The following is a 13383-nucleotide window of genomic DNA, read 5'->3' as shown; positions in this document are numbered from 1 at the left end:
CAGGAAGGCCTTACTCCTGGTGTCTCTCATTCTCCAGGACTAGTGGCCACCTGTAGCAGGCTCCTCCCATGGTGGAGGGCAAGAATTTAAGAGTGCAATCCCAAAACAAGCCTCTACTCTTGGCCACTAAAATCCTGTTATCCAAAGTAAGGCACATAGCCATGCCTATATTCAAGGAATAGGAGAATTTCTCATTGAGGAGGTTATGGGTGAAGATTTACTGGGCAGTAATTTAATCTGCCATAACATCTGAATTTAAAACTGGAATTTTTATCTTTAGAAAAATATTATGCAGTATATTGTTATCAAAGAGCAGGAATAGTAAAAATAGTTGATTCAATATAATTTAGCAAGAGTATTTTTATTTGTTGGGCATTATGTTAGGTATTCAAGATATAGAAATGAATAAGACATAGCCCCTACTTTAAAGAAACTCAGAGGCAGAACTATAAATAAGTGAATACTTGATTTGATGAATGCAACAAAAGCATTTTTATTCCCATTTTATACATAAAAAACAGACTCGTAGAGATTAAATAATTGGTTCAATATTATATAACAGACAAAACTTAAATTTAACTTTTTTGAGGGAGTTTAAATTCTAAAATTCTTCTTGTCATTCCTCTAGCTGTCTCCATAAGGTGAGATCAGAGGTGACCCAATCCCATACCTCACTTATGCTGAGATTCTTGTATTTTTAAGGCAACAAAAGCCCAATAACTTGGTGAATTGAGCCCCAAGATAATGAATGAAAAATGGATTAAATACACTTTCCACTTCTCCATAATTCTTCCCTTTTTAAAAATAATTTATTTATTTTGATTGATTATACACACATGGGGTAAAACTTATTTCTCTGGTTGTACATGAAGTAGAGTCACACCATTTGTGTAATCATATATGTACATAGGGAAATGATGTTGGTCTCAATCTGTTATTTTTCCTGCCCCCACCCCTCCCACCCCTCTTTCCTCTATACAATCCATTCTTCCTCCATTCTTGCCTCCCTCCCACCCCCCATTATGTATCATCATTTGCTTATCAGAGAAATCATTTGTCCTTTGGTTTTTTGGGATTGGCTTATCTCACTTAGAATGAAATTCTCCAACTTCATCCATTTGCCTGCAAATGCCATAATTTTATTATTCTTTATGACTGAGTAATATTCCATTGTGTATATATACCACAGTTTCTTTATCCATTCATCAATTGAAGGACATCTAGGTTGGTTCCACAATCTGGCTATTGTGTACTGAGCAGCTATGAACATTGATGTGGCTGCATCACTGTAGTATGCTGATTTTAAGTCCTTTGAGTATAGGCCAAGGAGTGGGATAGCTGGTCAAATGGTGGTTCCATTCCAAGTTTTCTAAGGAATCTCCACACTGCTTTCCAGAGTGGCTGCACTAATTTGCATCCCCACCAACAATATATGAGTGTATCTTTTTCCCCACATCCTCACCAACACCTATTGATGCTTGTATTCTTGATAATTGCCATTCTAATTGGGGTGAGGTGAAATCTTAGGATAGATTTGATTTGCATTTCTCTTATTACTAGAGATGGTGAACATTTTTTCATATATCTGTTGATTGCTTGTAGATCTTCTTCTGTGAAGTGTCTGTTCATTTCCTTAGCCCATTTGTTGATTGGGTTGTTGCCGCTCGCAGCAACAATCCCACAGGAAGGAATCGGAGGCAGACTGGGAATGAACTACTTCTTTATCTTTTTCTGGGCTACTTTCTTGCTTGCTTGCTTGTTCGCTAGTTTATAAGGAAGAGAGCTTGCTACACTTTCAGAGAGGCTACTATTTCAGAGAGGCTACGATTTCAGAGGAGCTATTTCTTAGAGTTCTGCTGCTTCTTCTTAGAGGTGCATCCTGCATCCTGCGTCCTAGAGGTGCATGCTAGAGGTGCTTTCTATCAGAGGTGCTTCTTAGTGGTACGTCCCACGTACTGCGTCCTTCATTCTGTGATCTAGGGGTGTGTTCTCAGTCCCGCATTCTTCGATCTTCTTTCAGGCCAAGAGAATGTCTTATATACACTAAGGCAGCCAATCAGCTTAGGATTAGTAGCACAATTGGAGCATGCGCCACGGTACCAATCAAGAAAGAATGAGGAACATCTGTTGACCACTAGCGCAGAAGAGACATCAACCAATTAGGCAAAAGGTCATGAGAGATCACGCCATATTAACACTAATTATGTGCCACCTCTTGGCCCAATGCCAGCTGCCATCCTAGAGCCACTTAAACATGTCTCCACATTGGGTTATTTGTATTCTTGTTGTAAAGTTTTTTGAATTCTGTATAGATTCTGGAGATTAGTGCTCTATTTGAAGTATGTGTGGCAAAGATTTTCTCCTACACTGTAGGCTCTCTCTTCACATTGCTGATAGTTTCCTTTGCTGAGAAAAAGCTTTTTAGTTTGAATCTATCCCAATTATTGATTCCTGCTTTTATTTCTTGTGCCTTGGGAGTCATGTTAAGGAAGTCTGATCCTAAGCTGACATGGTGAAAATTTGGACCTACTTTTTCTTCTATAAGGTGCAGGATCTCTGGTCTGATTCCAAGGTCCTTGCTCCATTTTGAGTTGAGTTTTGTGCAGGGTAAGAGATAGGATTTAGTTTCATTCTGTTGCATATGGATTTCCAGTTTTCCCAGCACCATTTGTTGAATAGGCTATCTTTTCTCCATTCTATGTTTTTGGCATCTTTGTCTAGTATGAGAAAACTGTATTTTTGGGGGTTTGTCTCTGTGTCCTCTATTTTGTACCATTGATCTACCTGTCTGTTTTGGTGCCAATACCATGCCGTTTTTGTTACTACTGCTCTGTAGTGTATTTGGAGTTCTGGTATTGTGATACCCCCTGTTTCACTCTTCCTGCTAAGTTTTGCTTTAGCTATTTTGGGTCTTGTATTTTTCCAAATGAATTTCATGATTGCTTGCTGTATTTCTGAGGTACATCATTGGGATTTTAATTGGAATTGCATTGAATTTGTATAGCACTTTTGGTAGTATGGCCATTTTGACAATATTAATTCTGCCTATCCAAGAACATGGGAGATTTTTCCATCTTCTAAGGTTTTCTTTAATTTCTTTCTTTAGTGTTCTGTAGTTCTCATTGTAGAGGTCTTTCACCTCTTTTGTTAAATTGATTCCCAAGTAGAAATTAAAGGGATATGAATAGGAAAAGAAGAACTCAAACTATCCCTATTTGCTGATGACATGATTCTGTATTTAGAGGAACTGAAAAATTCCACCAGAAAACTTCTAGAACTCCTAAATGAATTCGGTAAAGTAGCAGGATATAAAGTCAATGCTCATAAATCTAATGCATTTTTGTTCATAAGTGATGAATCCTCTGAAAGAGAACTTAGGAAAACTACCCCATTCATAATAGCCTCAATTCTTCCCATCAAACTAACCATTATAATAATAAGTAGCAAATCTGATTTATATACCTATCTATGGCTAATAGAGATCTTAGGTGGTAGAGGATACTTTGGTCAGTTTTTCAAATATCTGAGTCACAGGCAATCGCCTTTTAGTGGAATATAAAATATTTTGATGACTAAGGAATAAATTGAATGGACCATTTACTCCTCCATTCCAAAGTAGAAAAAGAACTGTGGGCAATAATAAGGTATCCTGAGGGCTGAAGTGTATGTAGATTCATGACTATCACCTCTGTTAACTAATGCCATGGAGCTATTACTTTAATGTTTTATTTCAATATTGTATTAGTGTGTGTCATAACAGTTCCAATATGAAATGGCTCTTCATATTTGTTCAGAAGAATATCCATGAGTTTGAAGAACATTTACCATGACCCTGTTAAGTCAAATTATAGGTATTATATTATCATTCCTATGTTAAGAAAAAAAAAACAAAGATTTAAATAAAAAATATACACTCAACTGGGTAAAGTAACAAGTTAATGGAGAAGTCAAAGATAGGGCAGGTTTCTAATGATTACTAGCCTGGGGAGCAGACTTTTGGCATTTGAAACAAAACTCTTGGGAAATGTTAAAGGCACAAAAACAAATCCAAACCCTAAGGCTTAATTTTGTGTGGTTTGTCAGGAAGAGAGATTTAATGAACACATTCAATGCTGGGATAAGAACCTGGATAATTACTAATGTTAGAGAGGGCTCAGAAGCTTGGTGAATAACAATTTTCCTGTGCCATCATTTTACATGAGAGGTTATTTATGTTCTGTTTATTTTCTACAGTGAGTTTTATGTTGGTTGTTTGGGTTCTGGATTTTGGTTCACTCCAGATATGGTTAGGGTAATACTGAATGCCAGTATCTTCTCACTTCAGTTTCTCCCTCTTTCCCCCACTAGTTCCTAAGCTTGTCAGAAATGGAAGGACCATTTTCAGGGATGCTCCATATTAAAGGTCAGTCTCAGTGTAAGAGGGCTGAGTTTCTTATACAAACAGAAGTCCAGTCAAAAATGCAGATATTGCTTCCCCTCCTTGGTGCCTGAGTCCTGGAGCTGTGTTGGGCCTGATGAATAACTGTATTTGTGCCTATTATGCAACCTCCCTTTGTCCCTGCTTTCCCCTATCCTTCCTAATCTCTGGTAATCACTATTCTACTCTCTTCTTGGAGGTCAATTTTTTTAGCTTCCACTTATGAGTGAGAACATGCAGTATCTATCCTTGTATGCCTGGTTTATTTCACTTTGCATAATGTCCTCCAGTTTAATCCTTTTTGCTGCAAATGACAGAATTCATTCGTTTTATGGCTGAATAATATTTCATTATATATATATAACAGATTTTCTATATCCATTTATCTGCTGATGGACACACATTGGTTGATTCTGTATCTTGGCAATTGTGAGGAATGCTGCAATAGCAGGGGAGTTCAAGTATCTATTGATTTCATTTCCTTTGGATGTATAGAAGAGGTGATGGCATGAGGTTTTAGAATGACTTACTTGTTTATGAACATGTGTGAGAAGGCTACCAGCAAAAGGAACTAGATATATTAAGAATTGATATGTTTTTATTATTTTTCTTTTTTTCTGATTTTGAAAGAAATGAGTAAATGGAAACACTTATTGGCCCTCTTTCTTTGAATTAGAAGGTAAACTTTTTTGTTATCAGAAAAGTTTTGAAAAAGTGTTGGAAAAGGGTAAAGAGCAAGAGCAATTTCAGATGGAAACATGTTCAGCTTATTTCTGTGCTCATTATGGATCCTACCTCATGGCTATGTTTGAAAATTTCTTCAGCCTGCTTAGAGTGCTGGAATTTATTAATTCAAGTTACTGTAATAGTCAATTGCTAAATGATCTCTTCTGATTAAATAATTATTTTCTTAATTATTGTCATGATTTTAGGATTATTATTATTTTTAATTAAGTCCTAGAGAAAACTCATATAACTTACACTGTTGTTCTTTGGAAATTAGATGTTTTCTTCTTTAAACATCCTGTCATGTTTCTCTTCCATATAAACTGAATTACTTGCATATGCTTTTTATTTGAAGGCATACAACTCAGTTTCTTTCAGGTACTTGATTCAATCATTTATATCCTGAATTAGAAGTATGATTCAAACAAACTTATTACTGTGACTTTTTTCTCTTTCTTTCTTTTATTTTGTGGAATTGAATTAGTATGGTAATGCCTTTTTTTTTTTTTTTTTTTTCTGTGAAGGACCCTGATTGTTCTATGGGGAAAGTTTCTAATTTATTTGGACATCTCTAGATATAATTTAATTGTTATCCTTCTCATGGATAAACACTTGTTTTGTGAAAGAGTTCTGTACTTCTTTCTCTTCATGGTTCAGATGGTATTTCTTGTCTGTCTTAAGGAGAATTCAAACTTGTTTTTGGTATGATTGAGGCTTCTTTTGTCCTGTCACAGGGAAAGCATAAGTGATTACTGTAAGAAAAGTTTGTGCAAATGAAAACTAGAACTTGAGATGGATGAGCTGATTTTTCTAAGTATCTCCACAGAACAGTATTTGGACCAGAACCCAACTGCTTTCCCTTTGATCTCAGATCCTAGATTTGTTTATTGACTCCATTGTCTCCTTGTGTTGACTAGATTAATTTTCTTCTGAGGAAGAACAGTGGCTGAGGAACAAAAGGAAGCTATTTTATAATCTATTATGCCATTGCTGAGTGTACAGATAAATACAAATAGCAACTTCTGTTTATTTAGCAAACTCTTTTTTAGGAACTTTCCATATCCTGTTTCTAACTCTCACAACAATCTTTCAAGAGGGGTATTGTTATCCTCATTTTACAGATCAATAAACAGGCTCAGAGGGTCAAATGACTTGCCCAAAGTTATACAACTAGTAAAGAACTGAATTGTTATTTGTAACTCAGACCTGTCTAACTCAAAACACATTCTCTTTCTGTTATATCACATATCCTGCTCATTAACTCCTCCTTCCACAAATAGGTCTTGGTTTCTGCCTTTAAAAGATTATGTATACACAAAATATCACATATTGGATAATTCAGTCTACATGGAACATTTAGATAGGAAATTCTGTGTAGAAAGTAGATTCGCAGTTGCTCAGGTCTGGGTGGGGGGAAGGGAGTGACTGCAAGTGAGCATGGGATTCCCAATGGAGTGATAAAATGTTCTGAAATTGTGATGATGGTCATACGACTTTGTGACAGTACTATAAATCATTTAGTTATATACTTTAAATGGGTGATTTGTATACTATATGAATTATATTTTAATAAATTTGTATTTTTTCATAGTTAACAGTGTAGTAAGGAAAACAGACCCATAAATAGTTAACATAATAGCAGATGATGTGAATAGATACAATATGGAGCAATATACTCTAGAAACTTGGTAGGGAAGTGGGGTGAGGTTTTTAAATTCTGGGGGTGGAGATGGTTTCATGAAATAGATGCCTTTGGAGATGAACCTGAGAGGAAAATGAGAGTGCTGGTAGACTGAGAAGAGTGGAGGCTGAGAGGGCAGTGCTGATAAAGAACACCGGTACAGGCAAGGTTTGGGCTTTTCTGGAAAATGGCAAATTATCCATTTGGAAGTCTGAAGGGTGAGCAGGGGATATAGAGGGAAATGGGGTTGGAAGAGGTCTGACTATAAAGAGGGCATAGAACACCAACTATACCATGGAGATTCTTTCTCATGGATAAAAAAGAGCCGATATTAGTTTATGTTTTTCTGTTTCAGAGACAGAGTTTTAAAAAACCAATGCCATCCATTAAATCAAATTAATGTTGCAAAGTTGAATTTTCCTAATTTTTGTTTTAATGTGTTTATTGTATGAGGTTATAAATTTCTTTTGGTTTCATAATCATGTAAGTGATTAAAGGGTAAGGAGTTTAAACATAGTTTTATGCTTTTATTAAAATAAAATGTGATATGATATAGATTATTTTAAAAACTTTCCACTTAAGGGAATTCATAATTTACATAAGTGAGAAGTAATTATTTAAAACTAGATTACTAATCAGTGTCTCTTCAAACTTGTCCTAGGGAACCCTAGTCTATGGTAGGGTGTGCGCGGGGTGTCTTATTCAGCAGAGCTGGAAATTTGCACCTAAAATCTCAGCACCACATGGAACTTATGTAGATTTTTATACAGCAATGAAGTATGAATTTCACAGTTTGTTAGTACAAACATAAGAGCAGAAAATTTGGCCTAATGAGAAATGGAAATGTAAGTAGTTGAGCTGTTTCAAATATGCACTAGGCATGATCTTAGAATAGGATGGGATCTTTGCTATAATTTTATTTGAGGATTTCAGACTTTCTTTGGAGTTATAATATTGCTCTGGTCACTGCTATAGTAGCATAGGGAATAATGGCCACAATATTCAGTGGCTCTGCCCAATGTCTACTCACTCGATTTAATATTTTGAGACTTATTTAACAGAAATAAATTGGAGGTGTTGGTTGACCATTTAGCCTTATTTCTGACCCCCCAACCCAAAAAGGAGTGCCATTATATTTTAACATAACAAGCACTGAAAAGCAGTGATTTTTTCTCCTTCCTTTCTTTTCAGAAAAACTACTGACGGACCTTTGAATACAAGCTCAGAGTCCATTTTCTGATAAAAGATGTAAGAATTGTATTTCAACTCTGTAAGCTGTTGTATTGAAATTTAAATTTAAAGATCATTACCAATTTGATAAATGAAGGAGGTAAAAGGAATGGGAGAGAGAGGCATTTTTTAATTAATTCAGTTTTTACCAAAAAATTTAAATTTGTTTTTAGTACTCATTCCACTTATTCCTTTTCTATTTTTATTGGTATATTTGACTTCCTTTTTGTTATTCTGTACCTCCCCCATTGTCTCTCTTCCATTTTCTTTATTTATTAATTTTTCTCCTTTCTTTCTTCCCTTTTTCCTTTCTTTTTCTCTCTTTCCCCCCTTAATGGACTATTCTTGGGACTAAGGAATAATTTGTAGAACTGGTGCTGTATATTGAGTATATTGAGTGTGATTTAATCTAATTTGTTATTCACTTAAAATGTGATGGATTAATCTTTACTTATGTTTTTCTTCCTTAGAAAACAAAGAATGAAGTCATTTTCTTTTTTGTATAACCATTTATGAGGACAGTGGAATGAGGACTGATAGATTTAGGTGTACGGAGGAGTAAGATCTGCATGAACTCACTTTACTCTTCTTTAAGACAATTATTTGAGGTTATCAATACTTGTACAAGGGGTCTGGAGTTGTGGCTCAGTGGTAGAGTACTTGCCTGGCATGTGCAAGGTCCTGAGTTTGATCCTCAGCACCACATATAAATAAATAAAATAAAAGACCCATTGACAACTAAAAAATATTTTTTAAAAATACTTGTACAAGGAGCCTTTCCTCCCCTTCCTTCCCTTTCCTTTTTTCTTTTCTCCTTATTTCCTGCTGAGGTCCTGACATGTAGCACTGATCTACTGTTGAGATTATATGCATTTGATGTGATTTCTACTTGTATATATATACATTTATTGTCTCCAATTCCAATTCTAAAAGCAAAACCATTCGGCATGATTTGGCCTAACTGCTCAGTGGTGAAATAATTAGGGATGAATAGCAATGTTTGGACACTCCTTTCTGGAAGTTGAACAACACTGGTATTGATAAGCAGAAGCAGAGATTCCTCAATTTCTCAAAATAATACTTATAATATTCATAGCTTGACTTTTATGATCATGTAACACCTCAAATTTCCTTACCAACACATTCATATTAAAACTCTTGACCATAAAGGAAGTAGATTTAATTGTTTATTGAGACTGAAGAACAGGAAGTGAAACCATTCTTGTGGTCACTGAGCAAATCAACCTGGGACGAGGAATGATCCTTAGCAGCGCTATCAGATACTTCATTACTCATTGTTCATGGGGGGATAAAAGGAGCATGTGTGATTATTATATTTCCTGTAAATTTTCTGAGTGAGATTATCTAACATCTTCTTTTCTAGTCAGACACTTATAACACTGAAGTTACTAGGATATATCTGAGACTTTCCAGGGGCATTTATGCTGAAATATGGAGCCAGATTTTGATATAAAAATATAATGAATAGGACTGATAAAAGAACTAATAGGAAACTAATCATTTTAATAGTGGATGAGTTATAAGAAATTAAAAACATTGTGGGACTGTGTATAGGTTTTGAGTAATTTTGTGGAAATCTATGAAGCTGGAAATTTTTTATTAAAAAGAAATTTTGTTTTGGAAAAGCCAATTTATGGCAGTGGAAAAGTCAGAGTCCAGATAATCACAGATAGCTTTGTCTTATAAACATGAATGTTAGTGTCATGGAGAAAGGATGTCAAGCCCTCTGAGCCATTCTCCACTTTCTGCTGCAACATCAATAAAAGAGCAGAACTGACAAAAGTATACCAGATGCTAATGATAGTTAATTTTTTAACAATATCTGGTGAAAATTCCTTTAAAAACAAGATCTTTGGCACTGATTTTAGAATTCAAATTGATAATCAACACATTTTGTGCTACAAAAACATGGTAAACCTACTATACTGAAATAAAGTAAAAATTTTCTTAATGTCTCTCCCAGTGTCAGACTCAAAGATTCAAGGCCAATGACTGGAAAAGTGGAGTGCTGTAGGGTTGCTGATTTTTCTCATAAAACCCTCATGCCCTAACTTAAGTAAACTGGATGGTGTTCAAATCCTGTAGAAGCTAATCTTTTTAGGAAGAAAGTGTCAATTTTGAGGGTGTAACTAGTTGGTGTTTTTGGTCTTTGTCATAGCACTTCCTTCAAAGTCCTTTGTTACATTTGTTTTGGTTTATGTCTCTTCTTTCCTTATATAAACTGACTTAGACCTATGTGTCCTTATTCTGAAATTCTAAGAAAGGGAACTCAGTTTGAACTGGGCACTGTCTTTGTTTCAATTTGCTTAATTAAGGGAGAAGAGATAATATAGTGCAAATACAGCAGGAAAGGGTGAGATGAAAGAGTAATTACAAAGAAGAGCCATGCACTCAGCAGATAGTCCAAATGTCTCTACTTTAGTGTTTGCAAATTAAATTTAGAGATAGAGCATTGATGACATATAGAAGGAATCTATCTAAATACAGAAGCGTTATAATAATGGAGTGTCTACAAGAACTGATATTTCAGCTAGATAGATCTGTGTGTCTAAATATGTTCTGTAGCTGCAGACAAAAAGTGAACCTAACACTGAGTAAATAAAGATTGAGTGTCACTTCTAGAAGTTTGAGAATTTTCTGGAATTGATGAAAATCATTAATTCTTAGATTTAGGGAACACAAGGAATCTCATGCCAAAAGCTGTGTTAGACATGCAGTGAGACTACAAAACAGAAAAGACAAGGAAAAGATTTTAAAGGCAACTGAAAAATTAGAATATGTAAGTCAGCATTAAAAATAACTTCAAAAGATGTATGTGTTTGAAAATTTAGCTATGAATTCAATTTCTTTAAAAGATATAGGGGTTTTCTACTTAAATTTTCTTAAGTGAACTTCAGTTATTTGTATCTTTCAAGGAATTTTTTTTTTATTTTATCAAGTTGTAGAATTGAGTGGCACAAATTGTTCTTAATTTTCCTTTTAATGACAACAGGATCTATAGTGATATCTCCTCTTTCATCCCTGAGCTTGATAATTTATGTGTTTTCTCTTTACTAATCATTCTGACTAAAATTTGTTAATGTTTCTTATTATTTTTAAAGACCTGATTTTAAAATGATGTATTATATTTGTACATAATGGTGGGATTTGTTGTGATGTATTTGTATGTGGAAAAGAACTGGTTTTCTGTTTCACTGATTTTTCTCTATTGCATTTTTGTGTTCTGTTTTATTGATTTCTGTTCTTATCTATTTTAATTCCTTTTTTATGCATATATAGACTTAATTGGTTCTTATTATGTAGGTTCTTAAGATATAAACATAAATCATTCATTTTAAACCCTTCTACCTCCCTAATACAAGTATATTATATATACTACAAGCACTTAAACCTATGATACCCCTACGAACACTTAGGTTTGAGTTAATAAATTTTATTTTATTTATTTATTAGCACTTTATAGTTATATATAGTAGTTGATTCATCCTGACAAAGTCATACATGGAAACCAATTTCAGTTCGTGATCCCCCACTTTTCCCTTTCCGTCCTCCCTCCCTTCTCCCATCTACTCTATTTTACTCCTTCATCTACTCTACTAAACTTCCTTTCACTTCTGTTAATTTGTATTTCGTTGGTTCTTTATGTTATCCTATCTTTCCCTCCTCCTTTCCTTTATTTTACTCTAGCTTTCACACATGAAAGAAACATTAGACCTTTGAGTTTCTGAGTTTGGTTCATTTAATTTAGCATGATACTTTCCATTTCCATTTATTTACTGGCAACTGCCATAGTTTCATTATTTTTTTAATGACTGAGTAGAACTCCATTTTGTATCTCACTATTTCTTAGTCCATTCATCTATTGAGTTAAAAGATTTTAATATGTTGTGTTTTCATTTTTGTTCAGCTCAGTTTCTAATCTTGCTCATGATTCACCTTAGACTCCTGGGTAATTTTAAATTGCTATTTAGTTTCCAAATATTTGGAGATTTTCAGAATATTTTTGTGGTTGATTTTAATTTAATTTGATTGTGGATAGAGAATATACATTATATTATTTCATTCACTTAAAATTTATGGTGATGTGGGTTGAATTGTTTCCCCCCTAAAATATATATGTTTAAGCCCTAACCTCTAGTTCCTGTGAATATGACTTGATTTAGAAATAGTCTTGTCAGATATAATCAAGATAAGATGAAGTCATATGAGATTAGGCTGGGTCCTAATCCAAAGACTACAAGAGGTAAATCTGGACACAGAGACACATGGGAGAATTCCATGTAATAACATATGAAAGAATTCCATATAGGGATGTGTCTACAAGTCAAGGAACATCAGGGATTATTGGTAACCACCAAAAACTAGAAGAGAGGCATGGTACAGATTTTCCCTTAGAGCCTCCAGAAGGAACCAACCTTGAGAATACCTTTATTTCAGACTTCAAACCTCCAAAATTATGAGAGAATAGGTTTCTGTCGTTTTGAGTCAGTGTATTGGTCAGCTTTTTGTTACTAGAGTTAAATACTTGACACAGGATAGTTGTGAAAAAAAGAAGTTTATTTAGCTCATGATATTGGAGATTCAAGGCCCAAATGACATGGCACATGTTCTGTTTCTGTCAAGGAACCTGTGGCAGATAGCAGATAGTGGAGTGTGTTTGAAGAAAGAATCATATGGTGAGCCAGAAAGCAGAGAGAGTGGTAGAGGCCAGGCTTGCTCCTTTTATAGCAACCTTCTTGTGAGAACTACTAAAGGGTTGCAAAAGAACTACCTCAAACTTCCAATGACTTAAGGACCTGCCCCTAGGCCCCACCTCTTAAAGATTCCATAGCACTTCTCCGTACTGACACCCTGAGCACCAGTTCGTCAATTACATAAAACTTTGGGGATACATATCCAAACCATAGAAATCAGTTTGTGATATTTTGTTATGAAAGCCCCAAGAAACTAGCATACATGGTAAATGTATTATGTATATTTGTTAAAAATGCATATTCTGTTGATGTTGGATCGAATCTTTTATAAGATTAATTAGGTCAGGTGTTAGTGATGTTCAAATCTTTCATATATTTAACAATTTTCTGTCTACTGTCAATTACTGAGAAAAGGGTGTTGAAATTTCCAGCTTTCAGTGCATTTGTCTATTTATTTTTCCAATAGTATCGTTTTTGCTTCATAATTTTGAAGCTCTGTTAGTAGGTACTTTAAAAAATACATGAGAAAGCATATCTTTTGCATATTTAAAGTGTATTTCTTATAGAAATCATGTTAAATTGTTTTTGATATCTGACTTGACAATCTCTGACTC

Source organism: Sciurus carolinensis, chromosome 5 (assembly GCF_902686445.1).
Source record: "Sciurus carolinensis chromosome 5, mSciCar1.2, whole genome shotgun sequence".
In the NCBI taxonomy this organism is placed as follows: Eukaryota; Metazoa; Chordata; class Mammalia; order Rodentia; family Sciuridae; genus Sciurus; species Sciurus carolinensis.
This window is presented reverse-complemented; position numbering follows the sequence as displayed.